The sequence below is a fragment of the Cavia porcellus genome, unplaced genomic scaffold, assembly GCF_034190915.1.
Source record: "Cavia porcellus strain 051 isolate PalLab524CR breed Dunkin Hartley unplaced genomic scaffold, mCavPor4.1 scaffold_2, whole genome shotgun sequence".
Lineage (NCBI taxonomy): Eukaryota > Metazoa > Chordata > Mammalia > Rodentia > Caviidae > Cavia > Cavia porcellus.
This window is the reverse complement of record NW_026947485.1, coordinates 145,725,437-145,750,897: the sequence shown is the minus strand read 5'-3', so window position 1 is coordinate 145,750,897 and position 25,461 is coordinate 145,725,437. Positions and strand designations below refer to the sequence as shown.

The 25,461-nt window shown below is 34.3% G+C and overlaps 1 long non-coding RNA gene across 1 annotated transcript in view; it reads left to right on the top strand.

The window, feature by feature from the left end:
- Positions 1–10,247: 10,247 nt before the first annotated feature.
- LOC134472939 (uncharacterized) overlaps positions 10,248–25,461 on the top strand; it is a 30,894-nt gene continuing 15,680 nt past the window's right edge. The window contains exon 1 of the long non-coding RNA XR_010042975.1: positions 10,248–10,403. This is a non-coding gene — a long non-coding RNA (uncharacterized LOC134472939). The remainder of the gene's footprint in view (positions 10,404–25,461) is intronic.

The following is a 25,461-nucleotide window of genomic DNA, read 5'->3' as shown; positions in this document are numbered from 1 at the left end:
ACTAAGTTAGTTTCCATTTATGGAAATTTTAGTAGCAATATCACATTAAAACACATTTATTATTTAAAAATTATAGAATTTATACACTTTTATAGGATACTTCATAGTAATTCAACATATGTATAAAAGGTATATCAATCAAATCAGTGTAATAAGTAAGCATTTCCATCTTTTCCACTACCAATTATTGTTATGTGTACCTCTTTTCTAGTCATTTTGACATATATAATAGGAAGTTTTGTCCACTAATCATTCTACTAAAGAAGAACCTGGAGTGATCCCTCCACTCTGTGATTTGGGAGTTACCTGTTGTATCTTTTCAGCTCCCTTTGCCCCCTACCTTTCCCTATCTCTAGTGACCATTTCTTCCATTCTGTTCTTCTAAAAAACTGACGTGAGAACAAAAACACACTTTTCCTTTTGTACTCTGAGGTTTCATATCTTTGTTTTGGTACAATATGTATATTTTATTTCGATAATGTTTAAATTATTATTAATGTCATGCAGTTTAAACTGCATTTATTTGATTAAATGTTAAATCTCTCATGTTCTAAGCTTTTATTTTACCTGAAATTATTTGATAATCATTTGCTGCTTTGAATATTTTGATTAGAATAGCATCATCATGACATCATTTCAGAGAAATCACGACTTACTGAAAATGATTTTTTATCCAAAGGATATCCATAAAAGAGTTAGAAAACAACCTCACAGGTGAGAAGAAAGACTGTGCTCAGGATAACAACTCTCATACTATGAGATTAAAGGTCCCGAGGGATAGAGAAAGTGGATTAAAGAGGACGTGAAAGCAATGCGCCTATTCAGCTGCTGATCAGAAAATGACAGATGAATTCACTGGGAAAGTTGAAAAGACACTCCAGAAGAAGAAAACAATGCTATTATTTAAGATAATAGAGACATTCTTCAAAGATCATTGCTGAAAAAAAACTAGCAGGCAGGTTTATCCCCTGATTGAGGCACTGAATACTTTCAATCAAAGCACAACCAGTTCACCTAATAAAAGTTCTCAGTGCAAAGGTGAAGAAAAATAGAAAGAATTATAGATGGTAAACATTTTACCTTTGTACACTTGGCAGTACTAGTGAGCAATTTCATTATCCATCTTTAGGTGTTGTTTCCTAAAGTGTGGGCAGGATTGGCTAACGTGTAGTAGGTCCAACTACTGTATTAATTATACCAAGGCATTATTTACTTCTATTACTAGCACATTCTTTTCTCTCATGAGTACACAGTGTAAGTTTCAGGTGTTAAAGTATAACAATCTGAACACACTGAATACAGAAGCAGACATGGGACTGTAGCTGGTTTCTATGTACAAAAACCATTGAAGAGGTTTCCGGGAAAATATAAAACAAGGCCACTTTTCATTTTATTCTACTTTCAGAATATAGTTGAATTTCATTAAAAACACATTATTTATGTGAATGCAAGATGTATTGTTATTCCCTTAAAATAAATTAATAAATATCTTAAAGTATTCTCAGTTTTAATTTGGAGTATTAAGACTACTAATAGATACAATCAACCATTAACCAAATCTTGAAGAGCCTCTATTAGTTTTAACACCATAAGGAGATCTTGACACCCAAGTTTTGAAAATCTCCATTTTAAGGAGAATGGGCATGCTTTTTATAAAATATACTTATGAATGCTAGAGCCTGTAAATGATCACCATATCCGCTGCATCTCTTTCTCTGGGGCATGGAAGGAATGTACCTCCTCACATCTCTACGAGCAAATAGAGCTGGGCAGGCAGTTGTACCAGTGCATTGGAGGTGCATGGCAAGTGTCACTGTCATAGCTGACTGTCACATGGTGGATGTGAGAGCCTTGCATATGCTTGTTTTCTTTCCCTGGAGGCATGTATTGACACACAAGTGCCAAAGAATAAAGCAGCCCCAAATATTGAACTCATTCTGGGAGCAGAAGTGCTCGGAGAACCACCTGCATTGGCAATATATCCACTATGAGCTAGGAAAACAGCGTTCCAAGCGGCAACTTCTGAAGATTTGGAAACTATCTGTTACACTTGCAGAAATTAGCCTGTCACATATCTTATTTTTCACAGGAAAAACAGCTGCCTGACAATTTTACACTGAGAGCAAAAGTCTTGATACTATAATAAATAAAAGTGAATTAAAGTAGTTTTATTTTTTCAAAATTGTCATCTGTTACTTTTGATGCTTTAGTGGCAATTATAAAAATGACATTGGGTTTCATGGAAATATACTTAATGTGGATAATAGGTAAGTTTTTACTTTTAAGGAATCTGTGACTTAAATGATGTTCATTTTAGATGCTTTGAAAACTAGGTGTTCACTGTAATGATTTTTTACGTTCATGGAATGCAGTTTCTCTTTTATGGCTCATCCCATAGTGGCCAGAAATCAGAACAGGAGAGAGGATGAAGGAGCTAAGGACAGGAAAATGCCTGGTCACATCCTATGGGACCCTCCTCTTCTGCCCTTGCCCCTCCTCTAACCATATGTTTAGCCTTGAACATGTCACTGGATTAATCTACTGATGAGTAATCCACTCAAGAGCAGAGCACCCCTGTGATCCACACTTTTGGCAGATGTTTTAGATCTAAACCATGCTATTCACTCAGCTATTCTTAGTCCTTTTTACAACCTCTCCTTCTCAGTTGTACAAGATCTGGAGTATCAAGCATGAGGAAATCTTTGCTTTCACTAAGGCATGAAGTGCTAAGCACTGAGATCTCCATCATTGTTGCTATCTGTTTGCTTTAGGTCCAGTGGCTTCCTACTTCATGTATGCCACCGTTAATTTGTGCCAGTTTTGAAAACTGGGCATGCGTGTGTTTATGTGCAGAAGTACATTGTTACGGTCTCCCAGACTCTTCTCTGGAATCTGTGCCTTTTTGCTCCTAGACCAAAGGACTCCTGCCATCAACTCTGTCTCTTGTCTCTGTCTCTCTGACAACTCTTGTCTCTGTCTCTCTGACAAGAAAGGCATTTTTCTTCATGTTTTGAGCCTAGTCATTTGTGCACCCCTTAACATCTTCTTCATCCTCTGAAAGCGAGAGGATCGTGAATCTTTCTACCTTAATGGGTGTCTCCTTGCAGCAACATGTGAACAAAAGAGAGGGAGATGAAAAAGCAAGATGACATGTAGTGCCATTTCATCACATAACTGATTCTGCCTTCAGTGCAGTGTTGTATGATTTTTGATGTGGGTATGCAGAGTGTGATGTGAGAAACTCCAGGATTCAGTTCTAGGAGTTATAGGGATAGGGATTTCCTGAAATATGTCATGTCTAAACTGAAAAATTAGTAGTCTATCAGTTGAAATCAAGAGAAAAGTGAGAGGAAGAAAATGAGAAAGCCAGCAGCAGCTGTAGAGACAGGAACAGGTGTAGAGAGGTAGAGGGTCACCAGTAGTTAGTACCTGGCTTGAGAGCACCATGTGAAATAGACTGATCCTGAAACGGGCTAGAGAAGAACATAGCTCAATTACATTTGATCCATGGGAAAGCTGAATAGTCCTAAAGATTAGGCTTTAGTAAGGACTCTTCAGCTACGAATGACAAATGGATTCAAGCTGTGCAAAAATGGAGCTTGGGGGGACTTGTGGATGTCTCTGTAATTAACTTTGGCAAAAGATAATGTCAAGTTGACCTGATGTAGCATCATGAAGCAATGACTGACGGAATGAGTTGGAGAGTTATTATGGACACGGGACAATTACAATATCACAAAGTCATCCTTTATCTTTGGATTGGCACTCGAGTATGTCTTTTGTATTCAAAGAGAAAAAATAACAATAACAATAAAATAGAGTTTTTGAGTATATCTTGACTACGTTCTTTAAGACAAAAAAACACAGGAGGATCTGTTACAAGACTCTCTTATCTAAAATTTCAACCTCTCCCTATTTCCTGTTCTATTTGGTTTTAGAATTTAACAGTACCTTTTGTATTTTATCTTTTCTAAGTTTATATAAATTCACTCAGCTAGAGACCCCTGTGACCAGACATTTGGATTTCTATTGTATTTTCAATCCATAAAACAATACTCAACACACGCTGGCTACTGAGTAAACATTTTATAAATGACTAAGTGACTGACTGATTGATTAATGAAATGAATCAGGAAAGGCAATAGTAAAATAAATGAGTTTAGTGTTTGGATCTTCTGAGTGTGCGTTACCTTTTGACATTCATTTTTGGATGTTCAGTAAAATGCAGATGTTAGGGGGAGTGGTCTGAGGTTCAGATGGTATCTCTTGTACAGAAATGGAACTTTAGGGGTAGTTAAATTTTTTTTTAAACAATTAGTGTTAATGAGATGCCTATTCTGTAATTCATATTCTGATTAATGAAGATATGCTGTCCATGTATATTCTTGAAGCAGTTATTTTTCCTGATAAAATTTCTTCTTGTTTGCTCAGAGAAACAATAAAATAATTATCCTTCTTATATCTCTTGTATCATCTTGACTTTCATAGCTTTAAGTTAGTTAGATACTTTAGGAACTTTATAAGATTTGGTGAATAATAGTTTAAAAAGTGCTGGAACAAATGATATTCATCTTGTGCTCTTTCTAGTTTTATTATAAATATCCTTGAAAATTATACTTTTCTAAATATTTTGTTAACATTTCCTATATATTTTTCTTTAGCATAATTCATCTTTACATCTTTAAAGTGACTCAGAAAAGTGATATTTTCTCTGGCAAAACTTTAGAATTTCATACTAATATTTGCTTTTGCAGTAGAAATGTCCTTAAATTTGTCATGTACTGTGAAAATAGGAAATCCAGTAAATCTGCCCAGCCATTTGAGGTGGAGCCAAGGAGCAGTGGAAGGTAGGCTTCAGGAGCAGTGTGTTGTAGTAATTATATCAGGCATGGATTGTATTTTTTCTTTAGCATAAATGATTTTCAGAAAAGTGGTCTCATGACTGAGAACTTGTGGCAATTTACAGTGTTTTGTTTTCATCTCAGGCAACAAGTTTCCTCACAAGGGTTTTAGGAGACTTAAGACAAAGATATAATTTGTGGAATTTTAACTGTCTGATTTTAGTGGCAAGATGAAATAGTTCCAGATTTATATGACAACAAGAATATTTAGTTTTTATACCATCGAACTGATTTTATCTCTGTCCAAGAGTTTGAAAGATCTAGAAGTTTAGGGATGTGAGAAAATGAATTACTTGCATAACAGTACATTCTCAGTTGAATACCTTAAAAGTAAAAGTTAAGAGAAATTCACCTAGAAATTATTACTGCAGTTTCAAATAAAGTTAAAAACTCCATATTCTCAGTCTTTATAGTAAGGTAATCCAAATGATTCTTTAAATGATGTTTCTTTATTCATAGAGTAAGAGTTTGGTTTTTTCTTCTTTTTCTTTTGTACTGAGAATCAAACTCAGGTACTTGCGCTTGCCAGGCAGGCACTTATGACACTAAGCTATATCTCTGGCCCCTAGAATAAGGTCTTTAAGGAATGAATTTTCCTTAATTGTAAAATGATTTTTTTCTACTTATCATTATGAAACATTTTAGAGATCAGCAAATATTCACTAAGAGAAAGCCTGAGGATTGAGCATAGATACACTTACTTTTGGGATAGTACAGGTAATTGTAGCTCAATAGAAATCTCTGTATTCGACTATGCTCATGATGAATTCTAACTGATTTTAAAGTAACAGTTTAGTATCCTTATGTAACAACAGAATAATGGTGTAATTTTTTTTATGAAAATACTACTAACGCCTGATAAAAAATTCCATAACAAATTGTAAATGGATCTAACAAATATTATTTATTTCCTTATAGTTCAAAAGTTTCCACAAGTTGCAAAGGCAGCCTGTTTTCCAACCTTCCTTCCAGAAAGTACTGTTTTGATCCCTTGCACCATCGGCATTGTGAATAACATGATTTCAGATTCAAGCCCATTTCCTACTGCAGGCTTAATATTGAAAGCCACAACTTTAATAGAATAATTTATTTTGGAGAGGTAGGCAGCCAAGCAATCATGTTAGCTACTGCTATTTATTAATAATAAATGTAAAACACCAAGAGAAAATATACATTCTTAAGTTAATCAGACAATGTGGCTTCAGGAATTACAATACAAAATCTTTCAGCTGTTCCTTGAAAACAGTGGAGCATCAAGTTCAATATTGATTGAAAAAAAATCTGTAAACACAGGCATGGAATACACAATGAATATCTTTGTGTAGTCAGTGCCTTTTATGTGAATGTATGCACATGCATAGCAGTAGGAATTTCTATCTAGGAAAGTGTAACTCGTCGTTAAAAACTTGCTCAAGTGAGCTAAATTACCTTCAAGTACCTGCCTCACAATAATACCGTGTCATTTAATGTTACCTCTCCTGATCCATTCACTTCTATGTGGCAGGAACTTTCAGTGAAGGTCAGTGGTATATCTAAGAGATTATGACAGCTGAATTATGGTTTCAAACTAGCTTGGCTTTTACCGTACCTTGAAAAATCGTATCGCTTTTGATTTATAGTCACTTTATATTAATATACGTTTCTTTCTTGTATTTCACTTGAAGTTAGGCAGGCTAGGTTTATACATTCCACATTACTTCTTGAGGTACCCACTAAATTAAATATTTTAAACAAATTATTCTGACTAAGTTGACATTAAGTACAAACAGTGAGAGAGAATAAGTCAGAGGCTCTGAATTTTCCTAGTTATTAATAGCAATGTTAAAGGTAATGAGACCTCTGTACAACATGCTAGTCAAGGTGTATTTCTCAGTAAATGATCTTGTATCCAGAAAAAGTAAAAAGGCACAGTTTCTATGGTTATCTGTCATGAGATTTTTTCTATGCTATAAATAATTCTAAAACTACATTGTCAGATTTCTGGGTCTTTGATGATAGGAAACTTAGCCCTATATTTTATAAAAATATCAACAGTTGAAAAGCATGCATTTCCTACTGATTAAAATGAACTATTTCCATTTCTGGACAGTCTTGTGATATTCTCTGCTTCTGTAACTATTGTTGGCTTACTGGATAGAAATTTCACGTCATTCCCCATGCTCTTTAGTTTGGATAAGTTTCAAGGGCACTTAACTCAGGCTTTAGAAGGCAAGAGGACCATTAACTCATAGCTCAAAGTTTTACATTTATGGTTGACTGCAACTTTTTGAACTTACATTACACGAGACTCTGTTGAGTCTAGGCTTTTTGGGTATCTTGAGTGTTTTAGAACAGAGGGAAACCAATTTACACTGGCTTTACCTTTTTTGGGGGGGAAAGGAAATCCAGTATCTTTAATTCACTGCATTTAAAAAAAAATTGCCATGTTCCCATTCTTTACTAGTCATTTCTCCAGGAATTGGGAGTACAGTTCATACCTTTCCACTTCTCACATTTTACAAATGAATTAATATGTTAATGACTTTCTTATATTGATACTAAGGGCAATTGGTTCTCTATTACCTCCCGAACCTCCTGAGATTTTACACATAAAAATGGGATATTAGGAAAGAATAAATAGTATTATATATAGATAATGGTAGGTGAAGGGGAGAGAAGGGAAGGAGCCCATTCAAATCAATGATATTGAGGCAATTAATATGCAGTCCATTCATCATGGATGTCTTCTTATTAAGGAGGGAACAACTTTCTCACCTTTAAATTCAGTTAGTAGCTAATTACTCAGTAAAATAAATTCTTGTCTGTTGTGTTTATGTGAATTATGTGGAATGAAACACTTCATTATAGTCCAGAACATTAAGTTTAGAGAAGCTATATTGAGAAAGACAGGATTAATATTATTGAAAGAGAAGCATGGGACTCAAAAACACAAAACAAAAAAGATGATATAAAATTAAATTTGTTCATAAAAACCCATTAGTAGTAATGTTCCCCAAATCAGCTGATGATAGTTACATGCAAATCAGTAATAAGACACAACTTACAATTACTTTGAGGCATCAGAATCTTTTAATCTTAGATAAATGACTTCACCAAGAGCTCCGATCCTCATAACAGGAAGTATTTCCTCTTTATTATTAGGTTTGTGTCTTGGCTTTCAGCATCAATGGGCCGCTAGAATATTCTTGTCTCCAGCCAGTTCTTGTCTGAAGTTGAAGTCTTTGAAGGGTCCCTTCACTGCTAATTACAGCCTCTTTCTTTCAGCTCAATCTGTGCCTCCGCATAAATTTCTGTTTTCATCATCTTATTGATCAGTATTTAGTACTGTGCTTCTCTAAACATTGCTGACTGTCTTCTGTGTACTTTGGACCAATATCAAGTTGTGACTAAATAAAAACAATACTAAGTTTTAGAAGTTCAAAGTTTAATGTATAAGCATCTGAGCACTGAATTTACTTAAGGAGGTTTTTAAAATATGCATTCTTGTCTGAACACTGTAGTACAAGAGTATAGCGTGGTCAAATCATGGCTGAGGTGGAAAAATTCTTTGAGCCCACAGTCTAAGCCCATCCTGAGGAACATAGCAAGACACTATCTGGAAAAAAAAAAAGATCCCAATTCTTATTCTTTACTAAAATTGAAATGGGAGATAATACCAGTATGTTAAATGTTTTCCCCATATGGTTCGGTCATACATCTGTGATTGACTACCTTTGGGAATGAAGGAGGCACAACATTTGGTAATATAGTGACACAACATAGTACAGTTATAGATTGGAGAGTGCCTGGGTTTGTGTTTGTGTAGGTTACTCGGTTGGCTGAGAAGGTAATATTTAGCTTACAGGACAATGGGATTTAACTGAATGAAGTAGTGAAGTACAATGTATGAAAAAGGCATAGGGCCATGATACAAATAAAATTGTAACAGTTTTCAAACACATATGTCAAAAGTAGTGTCAAAATATATACATATGATATTCACTTAAATTAAAAAAAATGTTAACATTTGAAAAATAAGGTAAGCAGAAAAAACAAAACCAAACCCAAGCAAAACAACAACAATAACTATCCTTGAACTTCTTCATAATGAAAGTTCTTAGAACTCTAGGGTTTGATGTTCAAGTTTTACTCTTTCTAATGCATAAATACTACATCTGTTTCAAAAACATCCCATCTAAAACATCCTCTTTACATACATTTTTACTGATTTACACATACATATCTATCCAGGTTCTTCTATATGTAACAAAGTGTGATTAGCTGCATGTGTGTCTGTATGGGACAGGTATTGGTAATATGTATCTGTTCTTAAAACGACCAGAATAACCATATGATTTGTGTTATTCAATGTGTCTAAAGCTAATATTTTGTCGAAGCCTAATTAGTAACAATTTATTACCATATTTACTTAACAGATTATATGCCTGAGCTGCAGTTTGCTCTCCATCAAGATGTATGATAACACTGGAAAAGTAAAGAGGAATAACTCAACAAATGTATTTGAAACACAGGTAGCAGCACATTTTCCATTAAACTATTTGAAGGTTGTGCCTCTGGAAAAAATTAGGGCAAGGACTGATGTTCAGGGTGACTTTTTTGTCAGACAAAGCTAAATGTCAGAGGTAGATGACATACCAGTTTTTACATAATTTCTTTTGAACCAGCTATTGCATATATTTGGGAGCAGGCAGGGAATTGTCCAGATTTAATCCTGAGTTCCACATTGACTTCTCTTTTATTTTAATTATGCAATATGCACTTCTAACCCATCAATAAGATCATGAAATTGTTTGAACTAAAAAGTATTTTAACTACATTTCAAAGATGTATGTCTCATATTTCTGTAATAACATTTAGAAGTTATGCTTAAATTCATCTCTGTTCATAAATAAAATAATTTAAAATATTAAGATGATGAAACATTAATTTTCAGATATACAGAGTAACAATGTATTTCTAAACATACTACATACATAAAAGAAAGTGTGCATATTATATATAATATTTCCATTAAGGTGATTATTAATTCAGGAAATATTAAAATTGCTGACACCATGAAGTTGGTTTTCCCCAGTATTAGACATTATTTTTTTACTCATCCCATTACACTGAAAGCTTTTAAATCACCTTGGCTTATATCTACTTAAGACTGTCTCTGATGAATGGAGAAAAAGAAATTTCTGCAGCATTACATGCTGTGAGGGTTTAATTTTTATGTTTGTCAGACTGGAACTACCAAGTGCAAACTTCTCTCCTGTGTTTGTTTAAATAGCCGACACTGTTTTCCTGTGCACATGTGCTAGTTTTAAGTCTGTGTTACATCATTTCTAAAGTGGTCCTTTGAGCAGAACAGACCCACTGCCTCCATGTTAGACTACTGATACTTCACCGGACTTAAAATGTAAAGCCGGATCTGTGATTCTAGGAGAAAACAAAACAAACAACAGCAACAACATCAAAATTGCAAATACTTGGTTAGCACAGACAGTTGGAATGCTGCTGGTAAGTAAAAGATGCTCATAAATATGATTACTTGAGGAGGGAATGTGTCCTAGATTTTCAGTTTACTTATTTTCCTCTAGATTTTGGAACATGTTAGTAATGTATATATTTTCTTATATATACCAAGCATAACTGGTTTGAAGCATAACTTTTAGAATCCTTGTTTCCTTTCAAATCAGAAATTTTGCATTGTAGCAGACACTTTTTGTATGAATGCTTAATATTAATTTTTATTTTTTATTAGTTTCCTGGTTTTCTTTTAGAAAATTGTCTCTCTGCTAGTGGATGCAGTCTAGAAGATGGATTAAATCATAAAAGCTGAAGGGAATCACAAATCTTTGTACTCAGCTGTTATCAAATGAGCACTTACAAAATCTAGGCTTAACCAATCAGATTCGTCTTCTCTCATTATAAATCTTAAGTGAGGTGAACTAAGGTGGGAGATACAGATGAACCTTATTTGTGTTAGCAGTTTTGTGGTTCTGGCCTTGGTTCTTGTTGTGATTCTACTACTGAGTTTTCATAAGCCTTTCCATTTGATTATTCCCTCATTACTATTAATAAATTTATTGTTATAAATCATTAATAACTACAAGGGGTCTCTGTTGTTTGTAAACAAATAACTGATCCAGGATACACTGTAAATCTGTACATCGTTAAGTAATACTAACAACTTGAAGAAGGAAATTAATACCTTTTTGAAACTTCTAGTCTCCACCTTTATTCGAATCTGGAGACTATCGGTTACCATCTTCTTTGAATATTTTTTTTTAATTATGAAAAGTCCTTTTCCTCTGGTCCTTCAGAAACGAGTAATTCTAATAAAATATTCATAGATATGGACCTGATTTATTTTTGTAGAGTAAAAATGAAAGGGAAGGATTTTTTTTAGTTTGACAATATTGATGTCTACTTTCCTCTAATTTTAATGCAGAAACTGTCAGTATACATTAGAGACAACTCAGCAAATCTTTACAGAGAGGAGACATTGAAAAATATTCTCCTGATTATTTATTTCTCTCTTGATGCCAGGACAACACTACACATGATATACAATATGTCTGAACCTAAATGGAAAACGTGGCTAATTACCATTTTAGTCAAACACATATTTTTAAAGGCAAGTAAAGTCTGTTTCTAATTATCCAGGGAGAAAGACTTCCATTTGTGAATTACACATTTTGTACACTGTTTTCCTGTCTCCGCCTTCTCTCGATGTTTGTGTGTGGGTGTGGGCAATCGCCCGTTTTCAATTTTCTATTGCTCGTTTGCAACAACAAAAGCAGAGAATACACGAGAAGAATTTATAACCCACAGTTGTATTGTAAGGAGTGGATGAAAAGTAGTGTCTTCTATTTTAATCATGACCATTTCCCTAAATTTCCGTGATATGTCTGTTTACATGAATAAGCTAATAAGCTTGTGTGATATTGTTTAATGATTTTATTAATTTTATTGGAGTAATAGTCCAGTGAGGAGTGACCCTAGTAACAGGAATTGGTTCTGGTGACAGTGTATCCACCCACGACCTGTATATATGCTCCTTGGAAATTAGTCACTTCATGTTTTTAAAAATTTTTTTATCAGTCTGTATTTGTTGTACATAATCAGTGTATCTACTGTAAGAAATGGGTACATGTGTGTAACATATTTCACTTCTTTTTTCCATTCCTCCACCTACTTTTATTTTCCTGCATCAGACTAATTAAAGAATAAGACCTTATAAAGTTAATTATCACGTATACAAGTTGAAAACTAGACTAATAGGCCAAAGAATATATGAAACATATATGCATGGCAATTGTACAAAATCAAAGTACTTTTAAATACATTGTACTATATTACAATTTTTTTCCTCTTTTTTCCCCCATATCTGTCACATTTTGTACGAGGCTATGTGATGTTTTAACTTTGTCTGTCTGAGTTATTTTGCTTAACATTATGATCTCAAGGTGCATCCATTTTTCTCCAGTCTTATTCAGGATTTTCTTTTATGCCATCTGATTAAGTTCTCGAATTAAGTTATCTCTGAGAGATTTTTTTCCCCAAAAATGAGGAAAAGTAGTACCGGCACAAGTAATTGTCACCGTACGGGTCACAAGATCAGCTTCTTTAGCAGAAGAAAGTCAAATTCAGGAACTAATCTATTTTTCTGTGCAAAAAAGTCCAACAATAACAATTGTGTATAGTTTGTTGTGCTTCTCTGCAATAGCTGTACAGAGATCGGAGTCTCTTCCTGCAGTACAGTCTTCACATAAAATATCTTAAGAATGACTCACCTAGTTTTAAAGTTAGACCTACCTGGCCAAAACATGGTATTTAAGTCACAGCTATTGCATTTTAGCTTGAAATTGCAGGCTACTGCTCACTATTGCTTTTAAGTGGTTTATCAGATTGGATATAAGACTTTTATGCTGTGTCTATATGATAAGGCAACATTACAAAATAAATATAATTTATCCCTTAATTCTTTTTTTTAATTTGGGGAACAAAGGCTTTATTTTAGCCAGGCCTGGCAATGCAGCCTCTGGGAGCCAATATGGAAGACTGCGCACCTTACAGCTAAAGAATCCCTTAATTCTTAAAATATTTTAGATGCTTATGTGAAAATAAATGAAATTCAACAAATATTTTTCAAGTGCAGGGCATGAAAGAGGAGGGTATAAAATAAAATCATTAAGTAAATAGTTATGTTTAGCTGCAATAGTTTACTGACTGAACATAACACTTCCAAAATTCAACTTCTTTACCATGTATATTATATTTGAAATAAGTTTTAGACTTTACTATTCTTCTTTCTTCTGGCTTCATCTTCTTCTGCATGTCATCTTGAAACTATGAAACTTCGCTTTGCTCAGATTCTCACCCGCACTCTCATCTTTGTCCCTAGGTGTGGCTACAAACCTGCACTCTGAGGCCCAGATGTCAACTTGGACCGTCTGTCTGTTGGACCAGGGCACTGATCACCGTTATGGGAAATCACTTAACTATGTGACAAACAGAAAGAATGGGTTTATTGCTTTTTCCTGGTATACTTTTAAACTTTTGGCCGAAGTGTTCCTTTTCTGTCTTATTGTTCTCAGCTTCTACTATTGTTCTCAGATTCTCTTACCTCTTCCTAACACTTCTACCCTTGAAGAAATTCAAAAACGTGCTAGTGTAGGATTCTCCTAGTTTCTCTTCTTCTTCTTCTTCTTCTTCTTCTTCTTCTTCTTCTTCTTCTTCTTCTTCTTCGTCGTCGTCGTCGTCGTCGTCTTCTTCTTCTCCTCGTCCCCCTCCTTCTCCCCCCTCCCACCTCCCCCCATCTCCCCCCTTCCTCCCCCTCCTCCTCCTCATAGACGTCCTCCTCCTCCCCCTCCCCCTCCTCCTCCCCCTCCTCCTCCTCTTTCTCCTCCTCCTCTTTCATCTCCTTTTTCCTCTCCTCTTTCTTTCAGCACTGGGGATCACTCTTGGGCCTAACGTGTGCTGGACAACCATTATACCACCTAGCAATGCCTCAGATTTGTAGTTTCATAACCTCTCATCTGCATCCTGCATGTACTCATTCCAGTGTTTTCCCCTCTCTTTACAGAGGAAACTTTTTTTTAATTGAAAACAAATCCTCTGGCTTTGCAATGGTATTTATAGCCTCCATTCCTTAAGGATTTCAATCCACCTGGTAGCATTCCAGAGTTCAATATGTCTTCTACAATAACATTTTCAAAAACTGTCTATGCCACTCACCTAAAATTTTAATAAACTCAGAACATACTTTAATATACATATTGAACATGCAACACATTCTTATATGACACACACAGATATATTCCTCCAATCCTCACATTGCATCATTCAAAACATAGCAATACACTTCTTGAAAGAACATCCCTCAGGTGCAACCAATACCACTTATATCTAGCTCACGGTGAAAAACTGTACACCTGAATATATGTGCAACTACACTTGCCATAATTGCCAAAACTTCTAATTACAAAATTTGAAAGGTACTTTATGATTATTGTGTGTTCTGAATAGCATTTGACAGGAATTAAGAGTTTTGCTTTTTCTCTCTTTGAATTTTTTTTCTCTTTGCTTTGCCTTTTCTCTCTCTCTCTCTCTCTCTCTCTCTCTCTCTCTATTTCTTTTCTTTTCTTTTCTTTCATAAGGTCTTGGAAGTCATGTTAGATTATCTCAGCCCTCCTCATTCAAATTGTTCACTAAAATCTCTCAGTTCCAAAGCACCCATCAATGAATTGTTTTCTCATCATACGCACTGTCTTGGCTCTATTTATCATAGCTCTCAACTGTACTATTTCAATAATCTTAAAACTTATGATTCTGTCTTTTAATATCTCTATATTTAGTATTGATTGTGTAGAATGTTCAAAGTTTCTTTATTAACTTAATGACAGAAGATAAACTGTCTTGGGTATAAACATTGTTTTTATCTCACCTCCTTTCCTACATGCGACTTCTTTTCATGCCATACTTTAATGCATAGTTAAGGAACTACTTGTAGCTTTAAATATGAGTCCTCTTTGCCTATAATAACAACTTTTCTCTCTGATTCCAGAATCAGTATAAATATAATCTCTCAAAAAAATGTTCGGTATCTTTCATCAGTCCACCCACAACAAAAATGAAAACTTGTTGGATTCTTTTGTGCCCTTCTAACCCCTAGTTCTCATAATCTAATACCTAGGAAATTATGCAGTATCATATGTATATTTTAATTATTGACTAAATTAATAGTTTATGAGAATGAGAAATCTTTAAGGACAAGGAGTATATCTTTTCTGTATCTAGTATCTAGAACCTTACATAGTGCTTGCTGGATATAACTAAGACAATTAAAATTAATAAGTTAATTCTAAAGTCAAGCAAATTCAGTGAAATTATAGATTTATAAAAATGCTATTGAAATTTATGAGTAAGATTAATGTGTTTATGCTGCTCTGCTTTTCAACTGTCTTCTGGAAACAAATGATCCAAACTTCATTACTCTAATATTAGGTAACATACAGCTATATAAATTGATTTACATAAATTTTTTGATGATTAAGAAATTTAATCTAGAGTGTTAATCTAAAAAGTGAATTCCACTATATATAAATAACTAAACTTCTTTATATAGATAATCAAGTTTCCACAGAATTTTTAAAACAATATTTCAAGAGCTAAGAAGATTTTCTTTCTTCCTTTTTATCCTAGAAGAGTTCAGACAAGTTATCTACTGAAACTACTTTCTGCTAATGATCACGTCATAAAACTCCTATAAAACTCTTGCATTCTGCAACATTCACTTTTTGTCCACTAACTTTGTTATGACCTTGATTGATCTATTTTGCCCTGTGAATTCAGTACAGCTTTCTTGCTACAAATTTGAACAATAAACATGATGGTTCTAAATCCCAGTTACATAGCTTCAGGCTTCCTTTTGGAATTACCTTTCCTTGGTTGCTCTAGGCCAATGTTTTCCAACTATAGCTATATACTATAGAGATCTGAAGAGCTTGAAAAATATAAATTAGCAGATTCCAGATCAGACTAGTTAGAGAAATTCCTTTGGATAGGGTTCAAGCGTGGACTTTTGCCTTTCTTTCTTTCTTTCTTTCTTTCTTTCTTTCTTTTTTTTAAGACAAAGATGAGTATTATTGGCAAATATATCTATGACTCAAACAGTAGCATTTAGCGTTTTTAAAAGAATGAACTACCATCCTCTGGTGTTTTGTTTTGTTTTTCTTTTTCAGTTAGAAGCTGAAAAGGAAGAAAAGGTAGTGATTTAGTTTGAGCCAATGTTCTCTAAAAAGAATCCTCAGGTAAATTGGAGGAAAATAGGTTTTGAAGCAATAAATAATGTTCTGAAATTATCAAGTCATTGAGTATAAGATAATTGATTCCATTTTACTGTTCTCCAAGATTAACCAAAGTCTTAAAATCTTACCTGAAACTTTTGCTTTGGAAACAAAGCTTTCTAACAATAAATAACTTTTTAAAAAAAATTCTGATGCATTACATTGATTAGAAGATAACTCCAATATCTTTAGTTTCTGGGTGTTCACTTCAAATATTCCTTTAAATTCAAAATTTTAAGATTCATCAAACTGAGTATCAATAAATTATTGTTTTATTCTTTGGTACCAAACTAGTAAAAAGTTACTAGGAATACAGAAGTTTCCTTAAGTGGCGTCCATACAGTGGAGAATTTATTTCCAGCATTTTGTTCTAAGGAGCTCTGAAAGCTGAAAAGCTAACCCTCTGAACAGTTTTTATTTTTTTTTAAGAGAACAAAAATGAAATAGGTTTACTTCAAAATTAGAAATTGCTAATCCTATTTCCTCAAGTTGTTAACAGCGAGTCACTGTTTACAATTGGATTACCCACCGAACCAGGGCTGCGTACAGTGTGCCATGGAAATTGAAAAAGCCTGTCTTTCCAACTGCCATTGATTTTCTGTTACCGCACAATGGTAAATGTGCCGTCTCTGTAACGCTACACTCTACTGCTCTATTAAAGTGCACTTTCGAGATTAGAAGCACATGAAAGTAAATCATTTAGTGAGGAGAAAATTAAAAATACAATTATTTATGAGATTGACTTAACTTTTAGCTGCCTCCATAATAATTATCTTTTAAACTGAGCGTTTTGTAAGAATGTGCAGGTGTTATCAAAGTCATCATGCTGTGCTGGGAGATAATTACTCTTTTTATGCTGTTTCTGTTACTGGGTGACAGATGAAGTCTGGGTTGACCTAGTCTCCCGTTAGGATGGAGGTGTTGTCTTCATTTCTCTTATTTAACAGTGTCTTACTCATGTTTCTACAGAGAATTAAAGAGGTGTACATATTGCCAGGCTGTACATGCATGATTCATATTATATCTGTATATGAATATAAATCACATATCTGTGTGTAAGTGTGTCTCCTATCTGGAATTGGCTCACACAGTTATAAAGGCTGACAAATTCTACAGTCTGCAGGGTGAATCATCTGCCTGGCAATGCAGGAGAGCTGATGGTTTAGTTCTAGCCAGACAGGAAGCTGGAGAGATAGGAGAGCTGAGCTAATGAGGGAATTTCAGTCCAGAGTCCAGTGGACGCAAGGCCTCCTCCTGAAGTGGATGGTCCAGTCTAAATCTAATGACAAAACAAGCTGATACTTCAGTTCTAATGCTAGGAGTTAGGAAGAATTCTTTCTTACTTGTGAGAAGTTCAGATTTTTGCTGTATTTAGACTTTGAATTTATTGAACGAAGCCTGTCCTTCAGGAGGTCAAACTGATTTACCAATATCAGTATAAATGTCATCCAGAATCACCCCACAGACACACCCAGAATAATGTTGACCAAATATCTGTGCATCTCGTGGGCCAGTAAAATTGAAGTGCGAAATTAATCAAACATTAATTATACATACTACAGATACTGTGTAAATAGGCTCCATGATTCTTTGGGGTTAAAAATAAGCATGATTTGAAACATCTGATCACATTTCTACATTTTAATTATATAAATAGTCCTTCAAGATTATCTTGCTAGGAAATGTTTCTGAAATTCACCCATTAACACAGAACATAAATATGCAGTGGAGCAACAGTGATTCTTTTTTTCCCCTTTTTCCACAAGAATAAACCCTTTCTTGATGATGCAGTCTCTGTGTCAGCAACTCTGATCAAAGCCAAGGAATCCATAGCCATACATACTTCTCCTCTGATAATCTTTGAAGACTGTTGTCACAGATGTGTATTTTTAGCCTTGCTAAGGATAACCATTTCATAATTTTTGTCTCATCTGAGCTTCATTTGTACTTGAATTGTCCCTGTATCTTTCATTCTATCTGCAATCTCCCGTACACCTCAAATCCACTCTTTGTTCTACCGTCTTGTTTTACTTTTACTTGAAAATTTTCAATAATGCAATGTTAAAGTACCAGTATGTAGGAAAACATAGTTTGTGCATCAGATTTATTTTTCCAAATACCTAAAAAAGTAAATGAGTAACTAATAAAAATTTAAGTATATTCATCTCTGTGTGAAATGTAAGCTAGGTTACTGTCAATGTTTTTTGTTGTTGTTGTTGTTGTTGTTGTCTTTTTCCTTTTTATTGGTACCGGGGATCAAACTCACTACTGCCTGCTTGCAAGACAGGCACTTATGCCGCTGAGCTAAATCCCCAGCCCTTACTGTCAATGTTTTAAGGAAAATTAAAATAAGTGAAATTGTTTTTAAAGGGCTATAGTACTTGCCTCAAATTTAAAAATTTTGTGCAACTATCTTTAAAATATTAAATAAAATAAATATTTAATTTCCTAAATGTTCCTAAAGAGGGCATATCTAGGATTTTATGACCTAGATGCTATGATGTAAGGGAAATGACTGCAAATTTGATAGCATAAACATTAGCATCAGTATATACATAAATGAATGTGGCACAAATGACATCACTGTATTATGAATTAGAAAACATATATCAAAATTTAAACCTTAAAGGATGATATACAAACATGAATAGTAATAGATACAAAATTAGATATTTTTTTTCCTCACAGTTAAGTAGACAATCTTGAGCATCCCCAAATGCATATACTCCATTGGGTGAAATCTGTGAATCCACATCAAAATGGGGCTGCTTGGATAAGTCACTCATTTCACATTTTAAAAGATGCTCCATTTTTTTTTTCTTGATTTCACAGATGAAGATGTGTGCTTTAGCATCTCCTGCACGATTCTAAATTATTTGAAAACTTTTATTTTGGTCATGGATAACAGTAGCACAAAAGCAATGTATCATGAAATCAAGAGAACAACTGTTGAAGTACCAAAATGAGTCACTTTAGGTGTTCTCATTTGTGCTACTTGAGACTGTTAACCACATTTTTTTTTTTTTAAGAAAGCGCAGCTTTTTTAAAAAGTGGGTAGCTGAGTTGATAGACACTTTGCAGACTATCTGCTCAGTATTACATTACTTTAGTTGTTTACTCTGAACGTTAGAGTAAGGAGGGATCGTTCAGTTTTTGCTTATGAAGACAAAGGGAAAACTCTCCTTTTTAAGTAGCATGTGGCTTATAGAAGCATCTTATTAAAATGGCATTCTCCCTGTGGGCATGTGTGTTAAGAACCAGTTTACCCAGCCTAAAATCAATTACTTCTGCCTATGGCAATGAGCATCTGAGTTAAACATAATTCTCAAAGGTAGTTAACATTCCATTGAAGGTTATTGCTTTCCTCCAAGAATGGAGTTACCCAATTTAATCAATTATCTGAGTGTTAAACTTGAGATAGTGAAACAACTTAGATTACAAACTGTGCAATTATTAAGTATCACAATTAAGACACTGTGTTTTAACTAGATAATTCGTGGAGTAATCAATGGTTAGTAGGAAGGTACTGGTTATGCAATACTTAGACTTTTGTTCGAAAGTAAACAAGAAACAATTTTGAATATTCGTATCCATGACTTTGACTTGACCTCCTCTCGTACAGTTTGCACATTATAGTTAAGAGTTTGCTTTCCAAAGAGGAAACTTGGGTTTCGTACCTTGTGTGGAGCTGTTTCAAACACGTGACACTTGTAAATTCCTGTCTTTCACCTCCTTTCCCTCCCCACTTCCTCCACTCTTTCCCCTTCTTTTTATCATTTCTCTTTTTCAGGCTTCAGTACCAATCCCACTAGACTTCTTTCTCTCATTGTTGAGGGCCAATTAGAACTTTTTTCTGACAGTTTCGTAAGGTGCTGCTTTGTACCCCTTGGAGGTTTTCATGCTGAACATTGTGGTTTACAGAGTAGTGTTTAACTCTCATATGGTTGTGTTTCCCGCAGGCTAGCCCTAGGTAGATAGCAGAAGCAACAAAGCTCCTCTGACAATTAAATGCTTAGACTCAGTTATATGAAATGATTTGTGTTTTCCTTAGAGCAGAATTGATTCTTAACACAGTTTAAAATTTGAACCACTTCTATCAAGGCAATGGCTTACTCTGTGTCAATTGTGATGGCAAATGGCAGTCATAGTAAAATCTCCCTTAGTAGGAGGTAGTGATGCGTACAGGATTGGCCTTACTTTGAGAAGTCCTCAGCAGACGGAAATGCTCTCCCTCTGCCATGCAGCTTCTGATTTAGGTTTAATAATTTAGAAACAATTATTTGAGTTCTTCTTAAATAAGTTACATAATATAATTTAAAAATGTTTATATTAAAAACTTGAGGTAGTCAAAGATATAACTTTGTCATTTAAATGTTTGGAAAAAGAAAGAAAAGTTACTGGATAACCAGTTAATTGTACCTAGGTTTTCTTAATCTGATTTTAAGAATATCATTTTTGCCTGACAATACTTTTACTTTCCATTAGTGTGAAAGCTAAGGTGCTGCTGAAAATGGTTCTTCTAAGAATATAATTTAGATTTAGACCCTGCCTGCTTAGGTTTCTATTTAATGGAACTGTGAATATCTTTGTTATACCGTAGGGTTCATCTGAATAGCATGAATTTTAAGTTATGAATAGAAATTTTATCAACAAGCAACTACTTCTCTTTGCCCAGCAACTGTCCATGAAGTTAATTATCAAATCACAAAAAGTTATGAACATTAGAAAGGAAGATGTATAAAAATTTTTAAATGTGGCTTTTGGAATCATTATATTGTAGGGAAAATTAGAACAGAATTTTAGTATTTGCTTACATCAGTAAGAAATTATCAACCACAATCTAATGGTAGACACGACTTTGGAGGTTCTTGGGCAAAAATATGAGCAAATGATACTAATGAGTAGAACTCAAGATGCGTTACCTTATATCTTAATGAAACAAGGGTTTGTAAAGATGAGTTCATTGTTTGAAAATGAATCACCGAGGAGAAATTGTAGATTAGTCAATTAGTGATTTGGAGTCAAAGGGTCATCCTTTAAAAAATAATTTGCCCCTATATATCACACAACATACATTCATTGATGTTTTAAATATGAATATATTTTATAGTTCTAGAAAAAATCTATGTGAATTATTTTTGACTTTAGTAAGTCATTTAAAAAATAATAACAAAAGCCATGATCATCATAAATCTCCTTAGCAAAAAAAAAATATACCTTATTGAAACTGATATATAAAGTATTTTTGATAAAGGCTAAGAACATTGGTCATGTTTTCAGGATTATTTGGAGAAATATACTCTCATATCCAGCTTGTGCAATACCACAATCCACATAAAACATATGATGCTCTTGATATCTTCTGAAGAAAGACATAAACTGGTAATAATGATGCACATGTGAAGATGTTCTTAAAACTCCAAAGTGTTAAATTTCACGGAAGCAACAAATTAATCTCTTCCATTTAGTCTCATACAAAGCATGTAGAACAAAGTCAAGCATATGGCAGCTAATTAGTTGCTTCCTATTTGTGTACACTTTATTCCATGTGAATTGACCCGCTAACCAATCTATGATAACTTCATTATATTGTATTTGTCCTTCTTTCCCTCCTTCCTACCTTCCTTCCTTCCTTCCTTCCTTCCTTCCTTCCTTCCTTCCTTCCTTTTTCCTTTTCATTTGCAGTGCTAGAAATGAACATAGGGCTCTGCAGATGGAAATCAAACACAGAGTCCTGCAGATGCTAAGCAAATGGCCTAACACGTGCCTCATCTTCAATCTTTATGCTTATTTTGGCCATGCATATCCCTTAAAGCATTCTCCTTTACCTCTCCAGCTCCTTCTTCTTTAGGTGCTTTTGGGAACTAAATGCAAGGCCACTGTACCAAACCACATTCCCATTTCTCAGATCGAGGCAAGGTCCCCCTAAGTCATTAAGTTGCTCAGCGTGGACTTGAGCTGATGATCATGCTTCAGCCTTCCAGAGTGCTGGAATTACAAACATGTATGACAGTGCCTAGCCTTTAAATATTCTCGGTTTTTCTTAAAATACCTTATGTTTTATCTTTGTTGAAATCTTTGTATTTGTACAAGATTCATCTTAATAATGCCTTAAGTTTCAAAAGCAAAATTTTTAATTTAAAACTTTTCCATTCTAGTTTTATTTCTTTTCTTATAACATTTCAATACTTATATATTTTTATTTTTTTCCTGATGATATAGTTTACATTCATAGAGTGTTTTGGTGATATGGCTATGTATCATATGTTCCACTGTGTAATACATAGCAAAATACCTTGAATAGGGCAGATTATTTGTATTACTAAGCTGAGAAGACATTTTCTAAAATGGTCAAATTGTACTTTTATGTAAAAACAAAGACAGCAAAAGAAAGTAAGTGTAATGATTATATTTTGGGTTAAAATTGTGAGGGAAAATTTCAAAATGTTTCACAAGCTATGGTTTTATTTCACCTGCTGAAGAGAATTTATGTAAATATTGTAAATTGTAATTAACTCAAGTACAGAGTATTGAAGTGAGGGGTTTTTTTAACAAATGTTTTATTCATGCTAGGTTTATTTTATTTCCAAGAAATTAATAAATGTCAGTGATCTTACCAGATACAAGTGCAAGAGTCACAGCAAATGTAATTTTGAAGCTAGTGTGGGTGAGAACTTTGGAAAAATATACCCGCAAAAATTTGTGTGATTTTTCTCTAACCAAAAAATGTCTGAAATCTCTCTGAACCGATCCACTTGAGATGTTAAGACCAGAAAGTTTAGGTAAGAATCATAGGAATTGTGAGTCTGTTTTCTCAAATGTGGCAGACAGGTGTGCAGCACTTTACTTTGGCTTGCTTTCAGAATCTTAATCCATGCAGGAACTGTGCCGCTCTGTCTGTCTCAGTCATTAGTTCTACTGACACCACTAAGTTGGGAGATCCAACCGTAATCACGGATTGCACACACCTGTTTAATGCTGAACAGCTCTTGCATGGTGGTCATTTAAAAATAGGTGGCTCTAAATGCTTCCCTATTTCTCAAGCAAGTCTGTGTCAGGGTGGCAGATTCCCCACTGAGGCACTATGAGCCACTGCCCCTGCAGCCATCACGGCTGCCTCCTTTTCCGTTAGCAGACAGTCTGCAGTCTGCAGCGGTGAGTCAGCTGGACCTGCAAACCACGCTGACATACATACCCAGGTGTGGAAGGACCGGCTGCTTTTATTTATTTTACTTTGTTCGAGAATGGTCTGCTAGATATATGCTAGCCTTAAGTTGACACTGGAGTACAAGCAAAAGGACTTGCTCCACACTTAAAAACAGGGAAGTGTACTAATAATTTGCTACAATTCTCTGAGCTGGGGAGAAACAGGATTGATTCATTTCCAAAGCTTCCTTGCTCAGATCTCATTGTAGGGATTAAGAGGCTGTCACAGCGGTCCTCAGGTATGAACAGGAAAGTTAACTACAGCCAAGGGAAAGGGGTGAGCAAAACTCTCACATGGAGTTGAGGACTTTATCTTGGTCATCAACAAAAATGACAAATCCATATTGCCACCACAAAAACAGGTATTTTCTATTTTGTTCTTATATTGAAACTTGTGCAGTTAGGTTGTGCATTTGCCTAGAGGTTACTGCTAAAATGCTTTTAGACCTTTTTTGGGATGTTACTTATGTTATTATTTTGTAGCATTACAAACATGAACATGGATTTTTAAAAAAGGGCTAAATTGTGTAGTAATTTGCCTTTTGTTTTTGTTTTCAAATCTCAGGTATTTTAGCAGTTTAGGAAAATGTTTCAGGATTTTTTTTTCAAATTAAAGAAATATATGCCTATAGCATTTATCACTTAAAAAAACGGTGTTTTTCTCTTTGAGATCTCAATTTCCACTCATCATTAGAGAGCTGAATTGTGAATCAAAGATTGTGGAGAAGAGATATGCAATCTGAATAAAACATTTCCAGAGAGACCTGAATAATGGTCCTGAATAAAGGGACCTGAAATGTTCTTGAATTGTAATTGGAAAAAATTCAAGTGTGTGTACTCAGAAGCACATGTACTAAGAAGAGATTAGTTATTATTATTCTTAGTGCTATTTATGTTGATGGGGTCTCTGTAGTATTTTCAGTTCTGAATTGAACACAAGTGGTCTGATAAGTGATCTCCCATCTAAATTACCTGTATGGAGATTCATCTGTAATCATTCTCTGTGCAGAGAGAGACAGCATTGACAAACAACACCAGAGCCAGGGGGACTTTAATGTGGCCACATAATCTAACTCACAACTTAGCAAAAAAAAAAAATAAATAAAATAAAATAAAAATAGTTCAGATAAACTGACCTTTGAAAATATCAATGGACACCCTTTGTCTTTTATCTGATGTTTTCTGTGGCTGTATTTTCAGAATTTAGTGAACATATTCCTTGGATTCATATCATGCTCCTGAGAAAATGGAGATATAAATAAAGGTATGTTCAGGAAGGCTGTGGATTAGATTCAGTCTCTGACCTCAAGGAATACACACTCTACTGATAAGTAACAGAGTAACTTTTCGCCTTTGTCTGTACCATAATACAGAATAAACAATGGTGACTAGTTTTGAGAGACTGTCACTGATACTTAATTCTGAAAAAAATCATGATAGAAAATGTTCTAAGGTAATGGCTATTATTGTACCAAGGAAATTATAAATAAAAGATAATTCTAATATGCTAATTAATGTAAAACTGAACAAAGGATATATATGAGTCATAACTAAACATATAGTAAGAAATTATTCTCTGCATAAAATTATGTGGTAGTTATTTTATATACACAAATATAAAGTGTGGTCCCACCATCTAAGAAGAAACTATTTACCAATAATGAAAATACATGTACACTGTATTCTAAGGTAAGAATTATTAACTTTGTTTTCTTGGCACTGGAAAGCTGTTGAAAAATTTTTAGCAAGTGAGTGACATGTCTAGAATTGTATTTTATGAAGATTAACCTGATGGCATTTCAGGATTGATTATTGTGAAGCCTGCATTGTGACAGAACAGATTGTGGTAATGCTAGTCTGAAATATGGTAGTGGCAATGAGAATAGAAAGGAATAAATTGATCTGAGAGACCCATGACACCGGGATTGTGGGACTTGATTATTAAATATGAGACTGGAAGTAGGGAAATGTTAGATATGACTCCAGGTACTCTGAGCCTGGTTGAGAAATCAACTATG